Source organism: Misgurnus anguillicaudatus, chromosome 12 (assembly GCF_027580225.2).
Source record: "Misgurnus anguillicaudatus chromosome 12, ASM2758022v2, whole genome shotgun sequence".
NCBI classification, from domain to species: Eukaryota; Metazoa; Chordata; class Actinopteri; order Cypriniformes; family Cobitidae; genus Misgurnus; species Misgurnus anguillicaudatus.
Genome location: NC_073348.2, coordinates 12,851,921 through 12,865,096, shown reverse-complemented (window position 1 = coordinate 12,865,096; position 13,176 = coordinate 12,851,921). Strand labels below are relative to the sequence as shown.

The 13,176-nt window shown below is 37.4% G+C and overlaps 1 long non-coding RNA gene across 1 annotated transcript; it reads left to right on the top strand.

The window, feature by feature from the left end:
• Positions 1–11,919: 11,919 nt before the first annotated feature.
• On the top strand, positions 11,920–12,643 carry LOC141369178 (uncharacterized). The gene is made up of 3 exons (XR_012372748.1): positions 11,920–12,128; positions 12,244–12,438; positions 12,523–12,643. It is a non-coding gene; the product is annotated as an uncharacterized lncRNA (long non-coding RNA).
• The last annotated feature ends 533 nt before the right edge of the window (positions 12,644–13,176 follow it).

Here is a 13,176-nt window from a genome sequence, read left to right as displayed (position 1 = left end):
AATACAGACTGTGCTGTTTTTTTGGATCCTGTGCTCAGGAGAGAATTCTACCAATGCATTAGGAGACCACAGCAACTGCACAGACATATAGAATCTCAACAGAGAATCAAACTAGATGCTTGTAAGAGCATTAGTAAGATTTTTGCTGTTTAATAGCAAGGAGCCTGTAGAGAAAGGCAGATTCATTTACTACTTTATAAGCCCCCATCATTTACAAGACCACTTAAGTACTTTACAGCGGGCCCTGAACTGAACAAGGGATCAACCTTGTTGCTCTGGTCTTGAACAAGACATTGGTTTCCATGTGATCCATCAATGCTTCCTGAAAATTATGCTGCTAGATCTTCCACTTAACTTGTCAAACGAATATGTTGTTGAAAACACCATGAGATCACTTACTGAATGTGCTTTTACATGGAGACAAAACAAAAAAGTTGTTCAAATGAAGATGATTTAAATTGAATTTAGTCACATATTGCATAAAAAAGCAAAGCAGCTGACCACACAGTTCTAGGAGACCAAAACAACTGCAAAGAAAACTTTAAAATCTCATTGAAGGATCAAGCTACTTGCTTTGTTAAGATAAAAGAGAAATTGCATGCAAGAATCCTACCATAAAATTACTGGAGAACAAGGGAAGTGCAGATATGAGCAATGTAATTTTAACCAAGTCCACTGCCCCTACCAGGATTCGAACCTAAAATCTCATTGAAGGATCAAGCTACTTGCTTTGTTAAGATAAAAGAGAAATTGCATGCAAGAATCCTACCATAAAATTACTGGAGAACAAGGGAAGTGCAGATATGAGCAATGTAATTTTAACCAAGTCCACTGCCCCTACCAGGATTCGAACCTAAGGTCTTCCGCATGGAAGCCAAGTGTTCTACCACTGCACCACAGAGGATGTGCTGTCTGGCAAGGCACAAACATAGAGTTGATGCTTGTAGAATCTGCCCAAACATGGTTTCTCTCAAAGACAGGTTCAACAGCCATTCTTAAATCTGTGATTTTCTGAAACATTGCAGTAGCTGAGAATTGAACCTAGGATGTAGCTGGTTGTTACTTTGTTCAGTAACAAGGTTGTCAAAGCTCCCTGTGTGAAACTGGCATCTTGGTAATGGTCAATACAAGCAGGCTGGTCATTGGTTCAGTTAAGAGAATGTTAATACAGACTGTGCTGTTTTTTTGGTTTCTGTGCTCAGGAGAGAATTCTACCAATGCATTAGGAGACCACAGCAACTGCACAGACATATAGAATCTCAACAGAGAATCAAACTAGATGCTTGTAAGAGCATTAGTAAGATTTTTGCTGTTTAATAGCAAGGAGCCTATAGAGAAAGGCAGATTCATTTACTACTTTATAAGCCCCCCATCATTTACAAGACCACTTAAGTACTTTACAGCTGGCCCTGAACTGAACAAGGGATCAACCTTGTTGCTCTGGTCTTGAACAAGACATTGGTTTCCATGTGATCCATCAATGCTTGATCCATCAATGCTTGAAAACAAAAAAGTTGTTCAAATGAAGATGATTTAAATTGAATTTAGTCACATATTGCATAAAAAAGCAAAGCAGCTGACCACACAGTTCTAGGAGACCAAAACAACTGCAAAGAAAACTTTAAAATCTCATTGAAGGATCAAGCTACTTGCTTTGTTAAGATAAAAGAGAAATTGCATGCAAGAATCCTACCATAAAATTACTGGAGAACTAGGGAAGTGCAGATATGAGCAATGTAATTTTAACCAAGTCCACTGCCCCTACCAGGATTCGAACCTAAGGTCTTCCGCATGGAAGCCAAGTGTTCTACCACTGCACCACAGAGGATGTGCTGTCTGGCAAGGCACAAACATAGAGTTGATGCTTCAACATCAACATAGAGTTGATGCTCTGCCCAAACATGGTTTATCTCAAAGACAGGTTCAACAGCCATTCTTAAATCTGTGATTTTCTGAAACATTGCAGTAGCTGAGAATTGGACCTAGGATGTAGCTGGTTGTTACTTTGTTCAGTAACAAGGTTGTCAAAGCTCCCTGTGTGAAACTGGCATCTTGGTAATGGTCAATACAAGCAGGCTGGTCATTGGTTCAGTTAAGAAAATGTTAATCCAGACTGTGCTGTTTTTTTGGTTTCTGTGATCAGGAGAGAATTCTACCAATGCATTAGGAGACCACAGCAACTGCACAGACATATAGAATCTCAATAGAGAATCAAACTAGATGCTTGTAAGAGCATTAGTAAGATTTTTGCTGTTTAATAGCAAGGAGCCTGTAGAGAAAGGCAGATTCATTTACTACTTTATAAGCCCCCATCATTTACAAGACAACTTAAGTACTTTACAGCGGGCCCTGAACTGAACAAGGGATCAACCTTGTTGCTCTGGTCTTGAACAAGACATTGGTTTCCATGTGATCCATCAATGCTTCCTGAAAATTATGCTGCTAGATCTTCCACTTAACTTGTCAAACGAATATGTTGTTGAAAACAACATGAGATCACTTACTGAATGTGCTTTTACATGGAGACAACACAAAAAGTTGTTCAAATGAAGATGATTTAAATTGAATTTAGTCACATATTGCATAAAAAAGCAAAGCAGCTGACCACACAGTTCTAGGAGACCAAAACAACTGCAAAGAAAACTTTAAAATCTCATTGAAGGATCAAGCTACTTGCTTTGTTAAGATAAAAGAGAAGTTGCATGCAAGAATCCTACCGTAAAATTACTGGAGAACAAGGGAAGTGCAGATATGAGCAATGTAATTTTAACCAAGTCCACTGCCCCTATCAGGATTCGAACCTAAGGTCTTCCGCATGGAAGCCAAGTGTTCTACAACTGCACCACAGAGGTTGTGCTGTCTGGCATGGCACAAACATAGAGTTGATGCTTGTAGAATCTGCCCAAACATGGTTTATCTCAAAGACAGGTTCAACAGCCATTCTTAAATCTGTGATTTTCTGAAACATTGCAGTAGCTGAGAATTGGACCTAGGATGTAGCTGGTTGTTACTTTGTTCAGTAACAAGGTTGTCAAAGCTCCCTGTGTGAAACTGGCATCTTCGTAATGGTCAATACAAGCAGGCTGGTCATTGGTTCAGTTAAGAGAATGTTAATCCAGACTGTGCTGTTTTTGTGGTTTCTGTGCTCAGGAGAGAATTCTACCAATGCATTAGGAGACCACAGCAACTGCACAGACATATAGAATCTCAATAGAGAATCAAACTAGATGCTTGTAAGAGCATTAGTAAGATTTTTGCTGTTTAATAGCAAGGAGCCTGTAGAGAAAGGCAGATTCATTTACTACTTTATAAGTCCCCCATCATTTACAAGACCACTTAAGTACTTTACAGCTGGCCCTGAACTGAACAAGGGATCAACCTTGTTGCTCTGGTCTTGAACAAGACATTGGTTTCCATGTGATCCATCAATGCTTCCTGAAAATTATGCTGCTAGATCTTCCACTTAACTTGTCAAACGAATATGTTGTTGAAAACACCATGAGATCACTTACTGAATGTGCTTTTACATGGAGACAAAACAAAAAAGTTGTTCAAATGAAGATGATTTAAATTGAATTTAGTCACATATTGCATAAAAAAGCAAAGCAGCATATAGAATCTCAACAGAGGGACCCGTGCAGGACTCTGCATCGTGTTACAGTTTTTCTCAGTCGCTTTGGTGCATTTCTCACATCACTATTTACATCTGCACAACAGTTAATGCAGTTCTCAAAACAATTAGTACAAACTGCAAAACCTACTTGATAACCTGCAAAAGCGTGTCACTTGCTCAAAATGGATAGGTCATTTCTCAAAAGCAAGTATTCATGTCAATGAAAGTGTCAGTCTCATCAAAATAAAAAGTCCTGACACCATTGTTTAAGAACAAGATAGTCAAATGGCTTAGTCATGTTTTCATTATGACAGTTTATTTTATAAATGTTTTCCAATGCAAAAAAGTCAAATCTTGGTGACACGACCTGAAAATGCTCAAGACAGCACTATATACTATTTGCACAGCTATTTGAAAAATACAGTAAAGTTACACATTACTTTATTTAGTGAGGTAACTGAGTACTAGACACTGAATATGTATGTTTGTTTCACATTTTCACTGCATGCTCTTTGCATTTCTAATTTGTTCAAAGCATTGTGCAAAAGAAAAAAATACACCCTTATTTACAACAAACATAAACTTCTTTTGCGTAGAGCTGTGCACAACTGTAAACAATATTGCAGTACATATTGGAACTGAAGATACAACATACATAGTACTGTAATCATTCGTGCACATCCAGACTTTTCTCTCTGTCTGGCCACATAAATTCAGAAATTGTTCAATTTAGTTGACATTTTCAGGAAAAAATTTTTTAAAAAAATATTTTGACAACTAGTTCAACATTTTTCTATGTCAAAGTCAAAGTCAAAGTCTCTTTATTTGTCTCCCTAGGGAGAAATTTGGTTTGGAAATAAGGGAATTGCTACAGGACAAAATTAAGACAAAGACACAGCACAGATAAAAAGATGAAAACAGATAAAAAAAGATACAAACAAGTACTTAAAACATTAAGGCTACACAAGTAGCTGTGCAAATTTGCAATCCACTGTACCTTAAAAAACAATTAGTGCAAAAATAATATCGTGTCATGATCATAAGTAACATTCAATCACAAGTATCCAAGTAATATTATCATGATCCTAAATAGCATTCAATCATAGATATCAATATGATTAAAATAATTGGAAAGTATAAGTAGTCTCACCTACATTGCTGCTTATTTATAAGATTAATAGAAAGAGGAACCAGTGAGCACTTAAACCTGTTGTATTTACACAGGGGAACCCTATACCTCTTTCCTGAGTTTAAAAGTTCAAACTCTGAAGAAAGTACATGTGAGTTATCTGATATAATGATCGTAGCCTGCCTGATTATTGTCTGATCAAAAAGTTAACCCGGATTTAGAGGTGCAGGGGTACCCATGATCTTGCCTGCTGTCTTGACCAAATTAAAAATCTGTGTTTTTGATTTAACTGTCAGATTTCCAAACCAGCTTGTGATACCATACCGAAGAATGGATTCAATAGTTGCTCTATAAAAAATTAACATAATATTTTCACTGACTCCAAACAACCTAAGTCTGCGCAGAAAATGTAGGCGCTGATGGATTCTAGCACAAATATATGTAACATGTGTACGCCAACTCAAGTCATTGTCAATAAACACTCCTAGGTATTTAAAAGATGTCACCTGCCTGATATCATGTCCATGAATGGCCACTGGTCTCTGATCTCCAACTGATTTGGGGTCAACCAGCATTTCCACAGTTTTGCCTGTGTTAATCTGTAGGTGGTGTGAATCACACCACTTGACAAACTTGTCCACAGCATCTTGGTGAGTGTTCATTTTACTTTCAGTGGTAAGCAAACTAAGAATAACGGTATCATCTGAAAATTTTACTATGTGTTGATTTGGTTCGGAACTGATGCAGTCATTTGTGTACAGTGTGAACAAAAGAGGTGAACTGACGCACCCCTGGGGGGCGCCAGTGCTGCACACTGTTAGATCAGACAGAGAAGAGTTGAACTTCACCTGCTGTGGCCTGTTTGACAGAAAGGAGTGATACCACCTAATTAAAAAAGGATTTACATTTAACTGAACTAGTTTCCTAAGGATGATGTCTGGCTGAATTGAATTAAAAGCAGAACTAAAATCAACAAAAAGCAGTCTAGCATATGCAGCAGGACTTTCTAAATGCTTTAAAGTTAAGTGCATAATAGTTGATATGGCATCACTTGAGCTACGTTTTTCTTTGTAAGCAAACTGGTATTTATCTAGAGTTTCTACCACATTTGTGTGCAGTTTCTCAATCATAAGCTTCTCAAAAGATTTAAAAACATTAGAAGTAATGGCCACTGGCCGATAGTCATTATTCTCTTGTGGGCATGCCTTTTTTGGTACTGGAATAATGATAGATTTTTTCCAGAGTTCTGGTACTGCACATGTGTCTATGGAAAGCTGAAATAGATTATGCCAGACTGGAGATAATTCTTCTGCAAAAGTTTTTAAAAGAAAGGCAGACAGGTTGACTCAAGCAATGAAATGAGGACTATTAGTTTTTTATGGAAAGACAATTCAGCATTCACAAGTATAGAGTTTTGCAAAAGTATGGAGAAATGTGTTCTTGCGTCTGTAAAAAAACTGTAAATGTATTACAGTTTTTTACAATCACTTTGCTGCTGTTTTCGGAGCCTTGATGTCATTTTTCGCAGCTCTAGATACAAAACTCAAAACGGTAATCACTTGTAACACAGGCTGTCTAGTGTTCAAAACATTGCATTGTGCATTCACATCTTTAAAGACATCTTGCACTTGCACAATCATTGTTTCAAAACACAAATTTACTGTGAAATACCATGGAAACATAACTATAGATCACCCACACACAAGCAACTGATAGTTTCACTAAGTCATTGTTTGTACAATCATTTAATATTGTAGAACAAAATTGGTGATACAGATTTCATTATGGTACATGTAGAGCAAATACATATCTGTAAAAGTACTGCAGTAGTAGAGAGAATACTACAGACACATTGGAATCATTGAACAAAGTTTGTAATGTATTGATGAAAACACTACAGTACAATCACAACATAGGTCACATCATTTCACAATCTGCACTCAATCATCAGTAACAAGTGGGCAGAATTGGACAAGCAATTACAAGGGCCTGCATCTATACAGTACAGTGATAATTGGTTCATGCTCCATGCTTATTGGTTACAATGAACCTCATTATCTTGAAACTTTCATGATTTTCAGTAAACATGGAAGATTCTTTGTCTGTTTCCATACAACTATTACGAATAATGCAACAGTTACTTATCATTTTGGGCAGTTGTATTGATTGATAGTTAGATCATTGTAAGAAAATGAATAGACACTTATTTGAAATGTGATGTGTGAATAGCCTTTTGAAACAGTAGTACTTTGATGTTAAGTTGTGTCATATTGAACATGTGATTTTGGTTGAATGAACAAATGATCCAAGTTTTATGTGTATTGTATCCAAGCAATTGAGAAAAGAGTTAAGAGTTTTGAAAAATGTGCATTTTGATCTTTGGTTGTGAGTTTTGTGTCTAGAGTTGTGAAAAATGACATCAAGGTTCTGAAAATAGTAGCAAAGTGATTGTAAAAAACTGTATTTATTCTTCGCGGAGTTTACCGGAAGATGACCACGAAAGCCGCTTGTTTTTGTTGTTACTGCTGAAACCGTCTATAGGGTTTGTTGTTAAAGGCCCTCTAAGCAAATTCACGTGTTTTAGACTATAAAACATTTTTTGTTACATACAGCAAACATCTCCTCACTATCTGCTTGCTGTCTGTCCGCTGATCAAACTGTAAAAAACGCGATCTCTGTAGACAGCCCAGGCTCTACAAACTTCAATATAAACACAGGGGCCAAACCTGCACCACGAAACAAAACAAAGTGTTCCAGCCAATAAAGGCCAAGAAGGATTTGAGGGTTGGGTTTGGGTGCGTTCATGAAAGCACTGAAGGGGGGGGGGTTTAACTACGCTCAGTTTGTTTGAAAACACATTTCAAAAATCAACACACAGATTCGCTTAGAAAGCCTTTAAAGGGTTAGTTTATCCAAAAATGGAAATTCTGTCATCATTTACTCACTCTCATATTGTTACAAGCCTGTATACATTTCTTTGTTTTGATGAACACAAAGGAAGATATTTTGATAAATGTTTGTAACCAAACCGATTGAGGACCCCATTCACTTCCATAGTAGAAAAAAAGAATACTATCTAAGTAAATGGGGTTCATGAATTATTTAGTTACAAACATTTCTGAAAATATCTTATTTTGTGTTCATCAGAACAAAGACATTTATTCGGTTTGTAACAACATAAGAGTGAGTAAATAATGACAGAATTTTGATTATTGGGTGAACTATCCCTTTAACATGATATTTTCAGGGGGAAATCCACCGCATTCAACTAGAGCAGTGCAGCACCCGGACAGTTTAGTCTCGGAGGAATGCACATGCTCGCAACGGGGCTTACATGACAACAAGAGTTCATATATCAATATCATGACGAATAGAAATAACCTTAAAGAATGTGTCTATCCATCTCTTATGTGTATAATTACTTTTTACATATGAAAGTTGCATTCAGAGTGGACGTGCAAGAAGTTGCCATGGTAATGAACTAACTTGAGATCTAACTTGAGACCGGTATTCGGTTGTCATGACATAAGGAATACTGTTTCCGGGTCCAAGCCTTAACTCATTTTTTTTGAGGACACTATTTAAACGACTGATTATGAGCAGTATTCATATTACACATTTAAGCTAAAATTATATGAACTTACAGTGTACACTGCAGTCTGCACGCTATAGAATCACAGAGAGCAATATAATAATAATTACTAAAAAAAATCCATATCCAAGAGTCCAGGTCTGGTCATCTTTGATTTTGTTATTGGAGGAAAAAAAATAGGATCATGGGTTTGAATAGTTTCAACAGGAACATGTTTTTCTTGTTAATTCCCTATGGCAATTGAAATTGGTTGGACCCGGAAGCGGCACATGATGACGTCAGACATAACAACCGAATACTGCCCAGCACTACTAAATTGTTCTATAATTAAAACATGTCTTGCAGCATCGCTGCAGTGTGATGGCATGTCTAAGGAACTGGAGGAAACGAAATGCTGAAGTCCTTGCACTGGCTGAGAATTCGAGTGAGGAAGATGAAATGCTGGGGAGTGTGGATGAGGAGGTTTTGTCACCTACATTGTCACCTGATTATTCAGATATTGATGTGGTGCTATCGTCTGACTCCGAACCCCAAATTCTGTCTGATGAGTCTTCAGAAGAAAACGTTCCTGATCTGAGTGAAGAGCTTGCAGCCTGGGCCACTACGAACAGCTGCACGCGAACTGCTCTTAATGAGATGATGGAGATCCTTAGGCGACAAGGACATCGCCTCCCAAAGGATTCCCGAACACTGTTGCAAACACCAAAGAAAGTGGCAACAGTTGAAAAATCTGGTGGACACTATACCTACTTTGGTGTTGCTTCTGGCATATTAAAAGTGTTGGCTCAGCATCCAGGAATTGTTGAGCACCTACATTTGTGCTTTAACATTGATGGTGTTCCCCCTTTTAAATCCTCCAACTTGCAAATGTGGCCCATACTCTGCAACTTTCATGACTTTGCTCCTTTCATTGTGGCCCTCTACTGTGGAGTTGCTAAACCAAATTCAGTGGAAGAGTACTTAACTCATTCACCGCCAGCCTTTTTGAGAAAAGTTGCCCACCTGCATTTTTGTGATTTTAACAAAAGTTTCACAAAATACCTTGCAGGAAAAATTATCTTCTATAAATATATAAACATACAAATTATATCAAATTAAAGAACACACCCTCTGCTTTCAAACAAACAATAAACAAACAAACAAACAAACAAAATGGGGAAAAAACGTTTCATTATATATTTACTTTTTCCACTTAATTTAACCACTGAAATATGGATATTTCTCTTCAAAAATATAACATTTTGAGCAAAAAGCTTAAAAAATTGCGTTTTTGTAAACAAATTTATGTCAGATATCAGACTCAGAATGACTATCAAACATATAGGCAGTTAAAATAAATCTTGAAATCTTTTTAACTTCCGTTTTTGATAAATTCGGTTTTGGCGCCATCCAGTGGATAAAAGCGGTATTACACTTTCACTTTGAAATTCGTCCAGAAAGGCATATTATTAGTTAAATATTAACTCATAATTGACGAGATAACTCGTCAATGGCGGGGAATGAGTTAAGTGACTTTCTCCAGGAGTTGCAGCAGTTGCAGCAAGATGGCATTGTTCATGGAGGCAAAGCACTTCAACTGTCTTTAAAAGCATTCATATGTGATGCTCCTGCCAGGGCATTCTTGAAGTGCATTAAGAATCACAACAGTTATCATTCTTGTGAGCGATGCACTATCAGAGGCACCTATGATGGAAGGGTTGTTCTTGGGGCCAAAGAACCAGGTGCTGTTCCAAGGATTTCCATCAATGGGTATATACGAATCATCAAGTTCAGATATCCCCACTGACTGTTGCAGGAATCTCATGTATCAAAGGGTTTGCCTTGGACTACATGCACTTGGTCTGTTTGGGTGTGGTTCGGAGAATGTTGCATTACATGAAGCAAGGGCCTAATACATGCAGGTTGTCATTTCAACAAAGGAGCAGGATTTCGGATCATCTGAAATCATTAAATGGAAAGTTGCCAAGGCAGTTTGCTCGCCAGCCAAGGGGTTTGCAGGAACTTGACAGGTGGAAGGCCACAGAATTTAGACAATTCCTCCTTTACTCAGGACCAGTTGTTTTGAGGGAAGTTCTTGCACCTTCTTTCTACAAACATTTTCTTGCACTCACAGTCATCATGTCAATTTTGTTAAACTCTGATGATGTGCTGCGAAACGAGTATTTAGGGTATGCCAGAGATTTGACTGTGTACTTCATTGAAAAGTCTGAAGAGATTTATGGGAAAACCTTTGCTGTGTACAATGTACACTCTCTGACCCACCTGCCAGACAATGTTGAGCATTTCCAATGTTCCCTGAACAATGTTTCAAGCTTTCCATTTGAAAATTACCTCCAGACACTGAAGAAACTGGTCAGGCAAAGTCAAAATCCTATTGCCCAGGTTGCCAAACGTTTAACAGAGCTAGAGAGGTCAACGAAACACAGGAGTGTAGCCAAAGACACGTTCACTCGTGTATCTACCACATTAAGGGATGGCTGTTTCCTTCTGGACAACGAAAATTTTGCCTTTGTGAAGGAAAAACGTTCAAATGGCTCTTTGGTTTGTGATGTGATACACCATAATGACACGGAGAGTTTCTTTGATGACCCATGTGATTCCAGACTACTCAACATTGTCCGTGTTAGAGACCTCAGCAGAGCAAAGCGCCAACTGATCACAAGGGACAAGTTACACCGTAAAGTTGTCTGCCTGCCCTCCAAACGTGAGGCAATCAACTCTGGGTATATTCTGTTTCCTATGCTACATGGAGTAGAACGACGTTAAACTGTAATTGTCCACTCCATAGATCAGGATTAGGATTTAAAACAGGTTGTCAACATTTACATAGTTTGGTCTGTTTTAGCGGCATACATGGTATTGCATGTATGTACACTGCAAAAAATGACTTTCTTACTTAGTATTTTTGTCTTGTTTTCAATCGAAATATCAAAAAATTCTTAAATTAAGGTGTTTTTTCTTGATGAGCAAAACGACCTAAGTAAATAAGTCTAGTTTTAAGACAAATAATATACAATTTAAGTGAAATTGTCCTTAAAACAAGCAAAATTATCTGCCCATGGAGTGAGAAAAAAAAGTGAAATAAGATTTCTTTTTTCTTAAACACTTAATTCAAGTAAAAATTTCTCACCCCATTGGCAGATATTTTTGCTGGTTTTAAGCATAAATTCACTTAAATTGTATATTTTTTTGTCTAAAAACTAGTATTATTTTCTTAGGTCATTTTGCTCATCAAGAAAATACATCTTGATTTAAGAATGTTTAGATATTTCTACTGAAAACAAGACAAAAATACTAAGAAAGTCATTTTTTGCAGTGCATGTATATATGTATGTATGTATGTATGTATGTAGTAAATACATGTAAAACAGATACATAATTTTATACTAGAATTGATATAGAAGTTTCTCCATCCAAATAGGAGCAAAACAGCTTAAATCAAAACAGCTGTTATAATATAATATAACAGCCTATAATATAATAATGTTAAATATTCATTCTTGAATACTTTGCAGCACTGCCTATGGCCATATAATGTTAATGTTTTCTTTTCCCTTTATTTTATGCTCAAAGTACAGGAGAATGCTTCATTTACGTGCTGAAATATTATTTTTTTATATTCTTTCTGCATTGATTTAGTTCACAAATGTCACCTTTTCAGCCCTTTTTCAGTTCGCAAGTGTTTAACCACTGTCTTCACCCTCCTGCTTCAGCCTCCACCACTGTGCTGCCACCCACTCATCCTCCAGCTCTGTCCTGCCTCAGCCTCCAGTGCCGAGCTGCCTTCTGCCTCAGTCAGTAACATTGAAAAGTATAGATAAGCACAACCATTTAGTAGTACATGAGAGTTTTCATAATTGAACTGGCCTGGATTTAGACTAAAAATCAAAATATTCCCTTTCTGTAAAGGTTTTGTCATGTGGGTTCGGGCTGTTTGGAGGGAGAGAACTAAAGAAGAGGAAGGAGTCATTCCACAGTCCTGGGTGCTTGATGATATGGTGTACTGGCCACCTGGCATCGACTCATTGAAAGCAATGAAAGAGATGCGAAAGCCTGAGGAAAAATGGAGGAAATTTCCTCTCATAAAGCTGAAATTAACATCAAGTCAATGTGAGTTGCTGTAATAAGACTTGCTTATGATCATTTATCATAATCATTTCATTGATGCATGGTTTTCATTCATTCAAGTGGACAGGGATGAGTGCGAGTTATACAACTTCTCGACAGCTGCTGAGGGTAGTGGCGATGAGCTAGCCATATCTAAGCCCAAGAGGATTGTGAAAAAAAACATTTGATGACTTTGTTCAAGGTATAATAATGAAACAGTTGTGTAGCAGGTCCAAAATAATTTGTGTTTAACACTGAGACTTCTAAGAAGGAAGCTTTTAGTACTGTAAGTGCGATTAAGGTGGCTGTTTCATATGTTACACAGATGATGAAGATGAAGCAATTGATGATACCCCACCGAATGACCAGTTAAGTTCTGAGGCAAATTCATCAGGACATGGTAAGTAGGCCAAGTTGGCCATATATCTTAAAGTGGAATTAAACTTTAGACATTTTAGCTTGTTATCACGAGTAATTTATTTTCATTTAGCATTTTACATGAGGAAAAAAGAAATTTGCACGATTTCGATTATTAGATTGATAGTGTGTTGAAGCGTAATTTTTGTAACGGTCTTTGATGGACTCAATTAACCAGAATGCACTGCGCGAAACCGAGTCATTAGCTCCACCCACTAATGACCGATGCAGCCTTCAGGTTTGTTTGACTTCATGCAGCGCCGCAAGAACCGACAGCCGTATGATGTCAAGGTTCCGCGAGAGCGATTTGAAAGTAAA